The sequence below is a fragment of the Pistacia vera genome, unplaced genomic scaffold, assembly GCF_008641045.1.
Source record: "Pistacia vera cultivar Batoury unplaced genomic scaffold, PisVer_v2 Contig1028, whole genome shotgun sequence".
NCBI classification, from domain to species: Eukaryota; Viridiplantae; Streptophyta; class Magnoliopsida; order Sapindales; family Anacardiaceae; genus Pistacia; species Pistacia vera.
The window spans coordinates 168,430-182,280 of NW_022195059.1; the positions used below are offsets into that span (position 1 = coordinate 168,430).

The 13,851-nt window shown below is 33.6% G+C and overlaps 1 pseudogene; it reads left to right on the plus strand.

Annotated features, from left to right (window-relative positions):
- Window positions 1–236: 236 nt before the first annotated feature.
- Window positions 237–4,746, plus strand: LOC116123365 (annotated as a pseudogene).
- Window positions 4,747–13,851: the final 9,105 nt, after the last annotated feature.

Here is a 13,851-nt window from a genome sequence, read left to right on the forward strand (position 1 = left end):
AAATAATATTTAAATACTACAACAAAGACACCCTGTTAGTGGCTAGTAGGCTTCCTACAGGTTTGGCCATTATAGAACCCAAAAGGCCCAAAAACATTCTAAGGGCAAAACCGTCAAAGTGCGGACAAAATAAAGTGCTCCAAAATTTGGAGTTGGGTCTTGGGTGGGGGAACTGGGAACTACTTAATCCTCACCTCAGTCAAGCAATAAACAGCGTCACAAAATTGCGCCAAAAAATGGCGCTCCATCTCAGCCGTCCATTTCCAGCTTTTCTGAATTTGAATCCGTTCTCAACCAAATCACCACCTTCCACCAAGCTGAAGATTTCCTGTTTCGCTCCTCGCCACTCGAACAAGGTCAGCGACTCGGTTAATTTCTCAACTCTTTAAACTTAATTTAATTTTAGCTTTAATTTTTAGTTTGTTCTGACGAGCGAGGATTCAGTGTAAGCGGGAGTACACGAACGTGATGATAGTCCCGACGGGAGTGGGAGCCGCCATTGGTGGATACGCCGGTGATGCTTTGCCTGTAGCTCGCGCTTTATCCTCCGTCGTTGATTGCCTCATCACCATCCTAACGTAAGATAAAACCTATTTATGTCTTTCATCTTTTAAAGCTGTGCTAAGGTCGTTTTAGTCATTTCAGCCACTGTGCTGTTGTGTTACACTTTTAGAACTTCGCTTGTATTTGCTTTTAAAATTGTGTTTAGCGGTAGAACTATGGTTAAGATACTGTAAATAATTTTGACTTAAAATTAAATTTTATTTGATAACAAATTAATGGTGAAAAAAGTTTAAAGAAATTAAGTTATTTAACCAACACCTCCATTATGTTCCATATTTTAATGGTTTAAGACGTGATAAGAATTGTAACAGTATCAAAAACTTTCCGCCATTACAAAAAATGTCAGTGGTATATTAAAAATGGGTTTTCTCCTACTTATACCATTATATTAACTGACTGAAAAGACGTTAAAGAGGTCTAACACGTTTTCGTGTCAAACCTTAGAGGTCGTACTTAATAAACTCTTAACTAATAGTAACTAATCCCCTACCTGCCTTTAAACAACGGTATAAAGTTGATTTAAATGCTGCTGAATTGCATATTGGTGGTGTTTGTTGTCAATATGATTGCTATATCATAATAATCAATTTGATGGTTTGGATAATTTGATGATTGATCACACATGGCAACATTAAAGGGTAGCGGCGTTACTTGTAGCAAACCTATGCTTAAGCATGCAGTATGTCTTCCCTCTGTAAACTGGCACAGGTGTTAATGCTGCAATGCTCTACTGGCCCATGTCTAATGTGTTATATGTTGAAGGTTATGCTTAGATCGGTTTGCGAAGGATTATGGGCCCTAATGCCTGTTCACCAAAACAAGGTATGTTTTAGTCATCTACCGTGTGCTAAATTCCTGCTTGTTGCTTAGCATACTTATGTTGTGGATTTTTTATTGAGTCAGGTGGGATTGGTTCTTGATGCGGGATAGAGCCAGAGCTCCGTTTCCGTCATTTACAAGTGGCTGATGCAGCTCGGGCTTCCCTTGGATTGCCATTATGGAATAATATCACTGATACACCATTGAAGGTGCATACATTTAACTGTAATATTAATTTTTGGAGTTGAAATGGCATATGAGTGCAATAGGAGATGGGCAATTTGGCTACTAGATTTTCATTGTCTATGATTGATTTTTAAAGTTCAAAATTGGAGTCAAGCAGTTAGTTATTTGGATGGTCGTGTAACATTATATATTGTTGAATATGTTTGAACTTATTTCAAGTGTTGTGCTTTAGTTATTTCTCATCCCACAATTTTGAAAGAGATGCTTTTGTTGATGTTTAGATCAACTTTACAGATTAGAAGTCATGTTTTTACCTCTGCTGGGAGTTGACATGAATTTTAGTGTACCTGCAAATTAAAAAAAACGATAATGAAAATGAGAAGAAGATTAATGATTTAATTTTGCTGAAGTTTGAAATTGAACAACTTTACAGGTAGAAAAATGGGTTGATCCAAAAACTGGGCAATCAACGGGGAGGATCAAAAACCCAATTCGCTACTGCAAGCTGTGCAGACTTTAATTAACCAAGCACAAGTGAATGCCATTGCAGTTGTGGGACGCTTCCCAGATGATGATGTTGGCGATGTCGATGATTATCGCAAGATGGTGAGTTATGTAAAATATAACAAATTGAAGATGTTAGGGGTATTTTTAGATTATTTGCAAAACTTTTGGATTTAAGTGTCATGAGAATAAAAAGAGATGCTGATGCAGTTTATTTTCTGTTTTTTCCTTTGTCTCTTCATGTTACCTTTTCAGCTTGTCATATTAATTAAGGTCACTGGTACCTGAAGTTATCTTAAAATTCCTAGACACACACCATTGGCTTTTCCTGAATCATGCTAAGCTCTTAGTTACTTTCTTAACTTTGTCTCAATGGTTAAGGGTTTTTGCAACTGTTTGAAACTTTTAAGGGCAATGATTTAGCCATATCTTACACTTCCAAGACTGTATTAAGCTGTAAATTGTGATGCTTCTATGTGAACGATATTGTTGACACTTAAAACACCAATTTGTATCTGTGTTAGCTACTGCAGAGAGATGTGTTTTTTGGTTGTATGAGTTTATAGTATTTCATCTTATATTCATGTTTGCAGGGATAGATGTATTGGCTGGATTGGAGGCTGTTATAAGCCATCTAGTGGTGAAGGAATTCCAGATCCCTTGTGCACATGCTCCTGCTTTATCACCTCTTCCATTGACTCAATTCCTTAGCCCTAAATCAGCTGCTGAGGAGGTTTGTAAACTCATTACAGAGCTTACTGCTTCTGAGATTTAGAGTGAATGACTCCATTCCTCTCGCTTGTTCTGCATGTGTGCTAGTTTAATGTATTGAATCTATTCAGTGGGGATTTTTATTTCACCACCAATGTGATTATAAAAGGTGCATGATAACAAATATGACATGTAACTTCATAATAGTGCCTCATTAACCTGTATAACATGCTTTGTCATTCATCCAGGTGGCTTTATTATGAGAAATTATATGTGTTGTTCGTTGTATACATTGTGGCCTTGTTTATGTTTTGATGGCACTTTCCAGGTAGTTATAGATCTGCTGTTCACATTCAAATACCTTATTATAGCATGACAGCATAAGCATCATAATGATAAGTAATTTGTCAAATATGCATGTCTTTGTGTTCTGTTTTCTGGCAACAAAAAAGGAGTCAAAGCTGGAAAAACAGGAGTGGTAGAAAGAATATTTATGATACTCCCAAAAAAGATAAATGATAATAAAAGAAAAGATATTATCTACTAAAATATAATAACATGAGTGAAAGTTACCTACTGTGTAATTGTCCACCGTAGTATACAACAGTGGCAAGCATAATCTTGGTTCTCTCTGTTGCATTGGATCATGCATGCGTTAGCATGGCTAGTCTCTAAATGAGATATATTTACGTCTGAATTCTCTTATACAGATAGGGTATACTTTTTTTCCATGTGTACTAGCTGGGCTGAGTAATGCACCACAGACTGACCAAGAGCTCTGAATCTTTGGAGAAGAGTTGCATCTTTGGAAGTGATGTTGATAGTGTTGTTCTTCCCCTTGATGCTTGTGGGGGAGATGGTGCTCTTGCTTTTGCAACCAGCAAAGAAAAAAGGTGACATTCAAAGACATTAACATATCCAGCCCTTTTCTCCCTCAAATAATGAATTTATATTTGGCAACCAGTTCCACGTAATCACAGATATTGATGTTCTTATTTCATGATTTCCGTGTTTTTTTTTTTTTTTTTTTTTTTTTTTTGTTCCCAGCCTCTTATAATAGCTGTAGAGGAAAATGAAACAGTTCTCAATGATACGCCAGATAAATTTGGGATTGAAGTGGTAGTGTTGATTATCAGGACAACTTATTTCATGATTTCTGTAATGTCCATGCTTTTGTTCTTTTAGGAGCATTTAATTTAAAAAAAAAAAAAAAGAAGAAAAGAAAAAAAAAAAAAAAAAACAAGTTTTTGGCACCACTAAAATTATTTTTGAAACTCCTCTTTTGGTGTCTTTGCCAAATGTAAAACGTAAGACAGAAGTAAAATATGTTCAGTTTTTTACTTTTGCAACTTTTAATTACGGATCTCTAATAAAATCTTAAGAACTAAGAACCTGCTGTTAGAAGTTTCTTTTGCGATGGGTTAGCTTGAATCATTAAAGTAATATTTCCTTAATTTCTCTCCTTCTTGAAGAAAACAAAAAACCTATGTTATCATTCTCAACAAACGGAACTATAATTTACAATATTTTGGTAAAGAACTAGTGCCATGCTAGTAGAATTCTCAAATACTGTCAGAGTAATTTGTATTGCAGTGGGCAATTATAAATTTACTTTCTCAGAAAATTGAAAAAATAAAATAAAAGAGAGAGCCAAGAAAAATTATTAGTGCTCTATCATCTTTGTAACTATATGCTTCATTGGAAATGGTGTTGCTTCAATATCAGCTGCAACCATTTGGTTATTGAAGAAAATGGAATCTCGTGCAGGTCAAGGTTTCAAACTATTGGGAAGCTATAGGTGTTTATTGCAGCTCACAAGGCAGGAATAGACCCACATTCTCTCCGAAGAAATAGAATCAGCAACATTCGTTGCAGTTCTGTTATGCCGACAAATGGTACTGCAGTTTCAAGTGCCACACCAATTATTCAATAGAAGTATGAGTTCTGATTTCTTTTTACTAACGTTACATATCAATATTCAAAATCATTATTTTTTAATTCATTTGACACAGGTCTTAGCACTTCTATGTTTCTTTCTTTAGTTTTTCTTATTTGTTCATACTTTCCTGGTTGTTAGAAATGAGGTCATGGAAAGTGTCATTGTTAGTTGAAATAAAGCTCAATGTTTCAACATATTATCGTCATGTCATACCTGCTGGTAAAAAAAATGATTGTTGGGTTGGTGAAACAGATGAAAGCAAGTAGCAACAACTTTTAATTTTTAATACCAAATGCTTACCTTTAATTTATCAAAATTCATAGTTGGTATCTTGCCGAACTGATTAGCCATTTGAAACTAGCATCACTGATTTAGATAGGCAGTATCTATTTCAAGTATCACTATAAGGTAGTTGAAAACTTTTATTTAAAATTAATAACTCTACTCTAAAACTTTGAGTGGACACAAAACAGAAAATCAATGCTTTGACTTTTTCCTAATCAGGATAATCGAATGGGTTTGTTTAGGCGATAATTGCATCATTTGACTGGAAAATAGACAGATTATGCATTTTTTATGTCCTATTTAAGTGAGTGAAGGTCGTCTGTTTCATACGCTCTAATCATTTTATCCTTTGCCCGTGCACCTCCGAAAAAATCTATTCTTGCTGTCATACATGAATCATAGATGTCATGACGATTTGATGATCAAACACATTCTATGAAGTTGGAAGACTCAGATTTATCTTTTTCTTGTTCGAAATCTATGAATGATTGGCATCAACTACTTCTTTCTACTTATAGAGTAGCTCATAGAGCTGACAAACATTGATGATCTCTGTCCATAACTAATTACATGACGAGGCATTTGATTATCATATTTACTTTACTATTTTTTACTCGCATTGTTAAATGTTTCAACTTCAAAGTTTAGACCGCAGATTGTTTATTGGTTCCTTATTCAGTTCTCTTCAATAAGAGAGGAGAAAAGAAGAGAAAAGAGGATCCGAGTCCTTTGCCTTAGAAATATTTCTCAAGTTTCTGTGTCCACGTTCATATAAAAATTGATTAAATGAGATTAGAATACTAGGATGCAGGAGCAGATTATAGAGGAAAAAAAGATTGAAAGAGATTGTGTTGTTGAGAAAAAATATGAAGCTGCCTTCTTTGTTCCTAAATCCTAAGAGGGGAAGTTACTTTGAACCCCTGAGAAATAGCTCTGAACCTTTACTCAAGAGTTCCCTCGACTTTGTCAAATTATCGAAAGTTTATTATTATTTTTTTATTTTGAATATAACTTCTGTCATATATTTATATTACCATCTGATTCGGTATAATATTAGTGAAAGAAAATAAAATAAAAGAAAGAAAATAGAATAAAAGAAAATTTGAATTTGGTTTTTATCAAATCAAAAAAACCAAATAATTGAAAATAAGACCTTAGAGCATTCTCTAATGGTGCTCTTTACTTTAAAAGTGCATCTTTCATAAAATGAGAACATTTTCATTAGTTTAAATGTGGAGAGTAAAACTGTAATTAATAAATGGAAGAGACTTAATAAGAGAGAAATTAATAAATAAATGCATAGAAATTTTAATTATTAATTAAAATAGAATAAAGAGTGAAATTTAAATTTAACTATTTAGATGTGAGAGTTAAACTCACTTTTTAATTTATATTTAAGAAAAAAGAGTCCGTTTGACTCTTATTTTTATAAATAAATAAAGAATTTGAGTCATATAAAAATCTTTTAAAGATGCTTTTGGATATATGTGATAAACCAAACCTTAGAAAAATATAAGAAATTCAATGACTTTTTTGTTTCTTACCTCTTTTGATGTATAAGAAGATATAGGTAAGACACTTCTCCTTTTATAATCCGATGATAAGTCTTTTAGTTATTGAGGGTAGCTGAACCTGTATGTATTAGAGATTTCATGTTCATTTTGACTGGTAGATTTTATGATCAAGGGTGAAAAACCATAATTTTTTTTAAATATGAAAGGATGGTACTAACGTTTCTCGCACCATAGAAATTTCGCTGATATTTTCAAATCTGAAGAATAGTACTAATGTTTCTCGTACCACAGAAATATCTGAAAAGGATGGTACTATAATGTTTTCTGGTACACAGAAATATTGCTGATATTATCTTAAACCTAAAGAGAGTTCAGAGACAAGAACCGTAAAAGTTATCTTATCACAAACTTACAATTACAACCATTAAAATTCTAGCAACGAAGGCTTTAAAAGTTAAGGCCTTTGAAGCTCTTCAAGGTCAAGAAGTAGGGTCATTAACTTATTTTTTTACTTAATGTCAAGAAAACAGCCGAAAGAGAGAAGGCTTGGCCGATGTGACAAGACCTGACCTATAAAACTTACATTGTCGGCTTGACAATCTCAGGTGGGTGGGTTGCTTCTGTCCACAAGCTTTCCCAATTATCTTCAATTCTTCATACTACTCTCTCATTCATTCGTTCAATCCCCAATAATTCAAAATTCCTACTAGCAATTGTTATTGTCAATTCATTTGTTTTGAGTGAATTGATGTCCTTTCATACTTATCCAATTGAGAAAGAGAGAGTAGATGGAGCTATGTTTCGCCACACGTGAATCATGCATGCTAGGTCAAACAAAGGAACCGACATAACTTAGAATTAGTTTTTTCAAAAATTAAATACCATAATAAATTTGGGGTTTAGATTTGGATTTAGTTCTCTTTCATAAACTTATGAAGTACTTCAGTCAACATTATTTAAATTAATTAGATTGTAAAACATCTCTAATGTGCTTTTTATGTAGAGGCACATTTCCATAAAGAAAGAGTTTTTTTTAATTTTTAAATATAAAAATAAAATTTGTATTCAAATTCAATAGACTCTTTAAATTAAACTCAATAAATAGGAGAGATACTTAATAGAAGGAAAATTAATAATAAATATATAAAAACTTGTAATTTATTAATAAATTGGGATAGAGAATAAAATTTGACTCTCTATATGTAAGAGTTAAACCTACTCTTTAATTTATATATTAAAGAATAAAACCCTATTATACTCTTATTTTTATTTTGAATAAGATAAAAATCATTTAAAATGTTAATAATATGGGATGTAACACACGTTTTGTTATATACTTATAATAGATCAACAATAATTACTTAATGGGTTCCGGTTATCACAATTAGTATTAGAATACTATTGATCTGATTGATATGACCTTATCCTCGTAGGTCTATAAAGTGGGAGTTTGTCCGATAACACCGTAATAATGAGAGTATTAAAAAAACTCAATGTTAATTCCCTTTTATAATCACCTTTTAGGTTTGAGCTGGATGGTTTATCCGCCACCTTCTATGGCTGGCCGACCTGGGTTCGCCTGAGGGTAAAAAAACTATATTTGGCAATAGCCCACCTCCTATCAATTTCTCAGCCTCCTCAAATAAGTAAACGCGATTTAAGTGAACGAGGATGCTTGAAGCCTGAAAAAATTTCGAATGCTATGTTCAAAGTAAATAATATGAGTTATTAAATCAAAATTATCACTTTCACATCATTAATGTTATTATATTATAGATTGTAATTGAATAGTCGTTGCATCGACTTGTACAATGTACTAGATTGCAAGTAGCATGTTTTGGACCCTCTGTCATTATCATTTTACCTTATCTGTGACTTAAATATCAAATTTCGTTACTCTTTCCTTGGCATTATAATAAAATATCGTCCCAAAGGGTGTCACCACCACCCAAATAATAGGTGAATTAACGAATTATTGTCGATAACCTTTGGCCACTAAAAAGGTAGGTTGAGTAGATGCTTTCATATTAGATACAAACACTTGACCCAAGATGGTCCATGTAGCCGATTTTAGTACATTACTATTGAGATGCAGTCATCGATAATCTTATTTTAGTGTTAAGGAATTTATTTATATCTAAATATCAAAATAATCTAAAGTATCAAAGAGATAACGTACAATAGTCATTATAAGTTATAGTTTTATGTCTTTATAATGTTTTTCTAGTCATCCACTGTTATTTATAATATGATTGATGATTATTAAAACTAATATCTATATGAGTATGACATACTATATTGGCTTGTGGTAATATTTACTCTGACGACATAGAATCTCTTATGATAAGAGTCTTTTGTGTGTCCGTCACACGTACTCCAACTATGAGAGTCTATCATGGTACGTCTTATTTTCAACAAATTTTTAAATTACCTACACAAATTTATTTTTACGTGCAAAAAGTTTTATAAACATTTGTTAGATAAATAATCAGCTTGTGGTGATGTGGGACAGTAACGTCCGTGACATAACATCATTCCTTTGTAAATGTATGTCTATGCATGATACTCAATTTAAAGATTATATATAATGGGATTTTAATTTAATTTTAAAAATGGTAGTTGCATGTTTGAATAAATATTGCATGGAAGCATCAAATTAAGTAAATATTTTAAGGTTTATTATTATTGGAATTGCTTTGATAGTTTTGATTAGTCAATGTACTTTTAAATCTATATCATAGTCTTTTTTTGAATATGTACAAAATTAATTAACTTTATCTATTCTTTTAAGAAAATCATGGAATTGGTGATCTCCATAATTGGTTAATTAAATAACTAATTAAGAATCCAATATTATTAGTTATAATTAATTATTCGTTGGGGAACGGGATCAGAAGCAAGAATATAAAATAGAAATTAATTTAATTAAAAGACTCTCTAGGCTGACTGAGATATATATATAATTAATTTATTATAGGATCTGTTGCTTCGAAATCCGTAATGATTAGAGAGATCCGATTGACCGTGATGAAATTAGAACTTTATATACGTGATTAAAGAAATCAGTTATGCCAAAATATATATATATATATATGAATATAAAAGAATTTTTAAAATGGTTGGCAAGTTAAATCTTTAGTCTACGTTTACTGTTTTCTTATTGAGTAATGAAATTACAAAGAGAAGTAATCTCAGCCTCAAACAATTTGCTAACCACTTTCTCATTGATTTTGATGGTATTATAACATGATTAGGAAAGAGAGATAATCCAATATTGCAATCAAAATTAGTACGCATCCCGTGATTTTTGTGATTGTATACTGAGATCGCGCTGCTACCAATGTTGTTTATCTCTCCGAAACATCAGAGATTAATGCTTATCCTTTGATCCGTCCAATAACAGTTAAGATTGGTCGTTGTGAGCTCATTTTGGGTCGAGTTATATCTTCTTGCGAACTTTAAATTGCATTGATCTATATGTGTTCGAACTATTGGGCATTCCGAGCTTACGCAAATTCACACACAACAAGATCATAGTCTTTAATTGAAATAATAATAACAATTCTTTTAATTTTTTATAGTATAATACATGTTTTTCGAGAAGCATATTATATATAATTGGTTGTTACATTTTAGAAGTTTAGATGAAGAGATAAGTCTACTCACGCGGGCAAAAATATAAATTTAATTTTATAACAATAAAAAATATAAAATGTATTTTATTAAAATAAAATAATATTTTATAATAAAAAACTATAAAGTTATGATTTTATAACAATTTTTTTTTTTTTTAAATTGAAATTTATAAACAAAAAATCAGTACATAAAATTTAATTTTATAACAACGAAAAAATATTAAAATCATGGATTTTATAACCAACACAAAAAGTAATTCGCTAGAAGGAGGGCTTGAACCTCCGACCTTGTGTTAACACCACACGCTCTAACCAATGAGGCTATTCCAGCTTTGGGTTTCAAAATATAATTTTACTGTCTAAAGTAATAAAATTTTGAAATTTAATTTATTAAATGGGAATATAAAAGTTTATCACCCTTTTAAATTGCCAATATTTACAATCCAATGGTGAACGAAGAAGTGATCCCATAAATTTTTAGTAATTTAACTAAGAATAATTTTATAAAATCAAAAATTGAGAAGTCGTTCTATGAGAGTAAAAATTTAGTCAAGGTTATAACCTAAAATTAATATATATATAAACTATCTATGTAGTTGCTAATGTTTCTACATTCATATAATAAATCAAATCAACTTCCATCAAATCATTAGTTGTAGTTGGTAGCATCCACATGCATAGATTTGAACATCCAAATTTTGAGGAGTATTTAAGATTGAGGTGAGTCAGTAAAGACATAAAGCTTATCCAACCAGCTTTGGTTTTAATTTCCTTTCCCATCATAATATGGATTCCATTCCTCTTCATCTGATGAAGCCACTCATCTAAATAAATATCATCATATATATTTTTTTATTATTATAATAATTGAATTTATTAGTTCATGTATGAGTAACTACTCCCATTTAAAAAGGGCCAAAAATGAAGCTTTAATTGGTTGCAAATATATATCCATTGAAAAATGATATGACATAATATTATATATGTTGATGCTGTTTTTCGGCACAACAAATTGTCACGTGGGTTTTGTTCTTTGATGAATTAACGCACGTGATAATGGGTATTATGAATGTACAGCATTTACAAGAAAAGAGACATGCACTCTATGGGAAATGAGGAAATGTTGTAGCATGTGATTCACACCACATGTGCAAAACATTGACCAAAGGGGTAATGAAAGTCAAATCTCAACTTTAACATTGTGTGAGACCCTGAGTTTTTTTTTAAGAATAAAATCTCATAGAATACCCTTATTACTCTATTCTGTTTCTTAAAAACTTCATTTAATGATTGCTATCTTAGAGTGTTAACAAAGGATTAAGATAAATTCCATCTGCTGGGATATTTCTAGAAAAGCAAGTTAAATGAAAGTTGCAAGAATCAAGAAAAGAGGAAGATTACGATTTTGAATTATCACACTATAATCACGTATATTCATTGGTCGACCAATTATGTTTTACTTTTATGTAAAGATAGAACATAATTATGAATACAACGGATATTTATTGTAAATGAGATTGTTAGAAAAATGTGATAAGTAATCTAGGGTATTGCATACAACCTACAACCTGAGTTTCACAATTCGAGAAGTTATATATTCTTAATAGATATATGACTAACGTGCTCTCGAAGTATGCATGGTCACACGCATATTTACTAAGGTATGAACCTTAAAGAAGCATAGAGAGAGATAGTCCCATCATGTGTGAGTGGGAGATATTGGATAAGTTCCAATATTTCATTTTAACTCGTTTGGATAAGTCCACCCATGATGAAGGGGCGTGAGAAGTGGAAACTACCAAAGGCAGTTTCTCACAAACTGCTCCCATATAAAAAGAAAGTTTTTTCTTTTTAGAATAGGTTACTCACTGTTACTCAAACATACGCAAAAGAAAAAAAACACGCGCTCTCTCTCTAAAATTGGAAAAGAGAAATACTCGTGGTTTTCTTCATATAGAAAGAACAGTAACAAATCTCAAAGATTTCCATTTTGATTGGATGGTTTTGTTCAGCTATTCTGCTCCACCACCACACCTTCGCTTTTTGTTCGGCTTTGACTTATATGTACTTTGGATGTTTTTGTTTGCTTTTTTTTTTTTTTTTTAGTTTCAAGTTTTTAAAATTATTCAGTTTTGATTTTGAGGTTTTGTAGACGTAAAAATCTACCTATACGAAAGGAGGGATTGATCCCGTGAGGTTGAGGCCACTAGCGATCTACTGTACCTGCACACGTAAGAGAAACAAACGTGAAGCAACAAAAAACACGGGGTGGTGTTTACCATAGGCACTCCGACGCTCAAGTCAACAAGGCTGAAAGATGCTGATTTAGTGAGGGCTAGGGAGTAGAGAGGTTACCAGAAGTCTAGTCGAGGACTGTGACTACGACTGTGATGTGAAGTTCTAAAGCTGAAACTCTGGGCTCTGTAGGTGTAGTGTAATCTGCCTTGTGAGAGGGTTGACCTCTGTTTAAATAGTGATTGTCTGGTCTTCCAATCCTGATGGGATTGGGAGTTCTCGTAGCAATTTGTTTCCTCCAGGGATATATCCTTTGGCCCCCTTTATCCTAGCGTGAGAGGGAGTTCAAGTATAACTCTGACACGGACCTTGGAGAAGTTGGGATGGTAGTGGATTACTTTGTTAGTGTTTGAGTAAGAGTGTGATCCGTAGGCGACCTTGGGCTCTGAACTTGTCCATGGGCCCAGGAGATGTACTGGGATTGGGAGGCCTGGGTCCAGATGGTTTAGGCCGACTATACTTTGTGGCGCATGGGCCTTATCTGGGGAATTCTGGCTCGGGCCGCATCGGGACTGGGCCTAGGTTTTCCTCTTTACCGGAAGTGTTATCTTATTTGGGCCGAGAACAATTTTTGGCCCTAATAGTTTGCCCCCCACTCTCTGAGTTAAGGAGTGCTTAACTTAGAGAGTAGGCGTCGCCCAAAGAGCATTAGGTCGGCCTTCGTGGTCGACCGATTAGCCGGTGGCTGAGCCTACGATTGGGTTAATTCTTCGGTATGATTGTTCAGTCGGATGGGTGCGACTCGTGGTCGTGGTCATGCTCGGTGCCCTTATCCGAGTCGGGGCGTTTGATCAATCCAATGGGATTCCATCGATCAGTGTTTGGGGCCGAATGGGAGAATAGTCCAACGCACAAGTATTGGCTCAGGATGTCCGACCGAATATAGAAATGAAGATTAATCTGCTGAAGGTCCATTCGCTCGATCCACTTGGCCGAATAGATGATTGAATGAGTACTCTGAAGGTGTGTTCAGCCTGTGCTACCAGTCGAGTGGGTTACATTGGTCCCTACTTGGTTACGACGCTTTGGGGATTGGTCGAGTCCGAGCCATCCGTTCAGCTTAGTTACTCATTCAGTTGAGGTGACCGGGTGGTGAAACTTATGCTTGGTTGAGGTGTTTGGCATGACAATGGATAACTATGGTTGGGTGGCTAGGTGCCATGATGTCTGTCTCGCTCGGTAGGGTAAACCAAATGAATGGTTTTCTCTCGGGAATTAAGTGCAGTCGGCTTGGGTATCCCTTGACACGTGTACGATCGGGATGTCTAACCTTGGGCGGGAAAATTAAAAACACGATTTTCAATGTCCAATCATGTGGTGACACATGTACCTGACACATTTTTGCTGATAACTACCTGGGCTCGCGACTGTTCGTTTCGTCTCTCATTTTTCTTCTCTC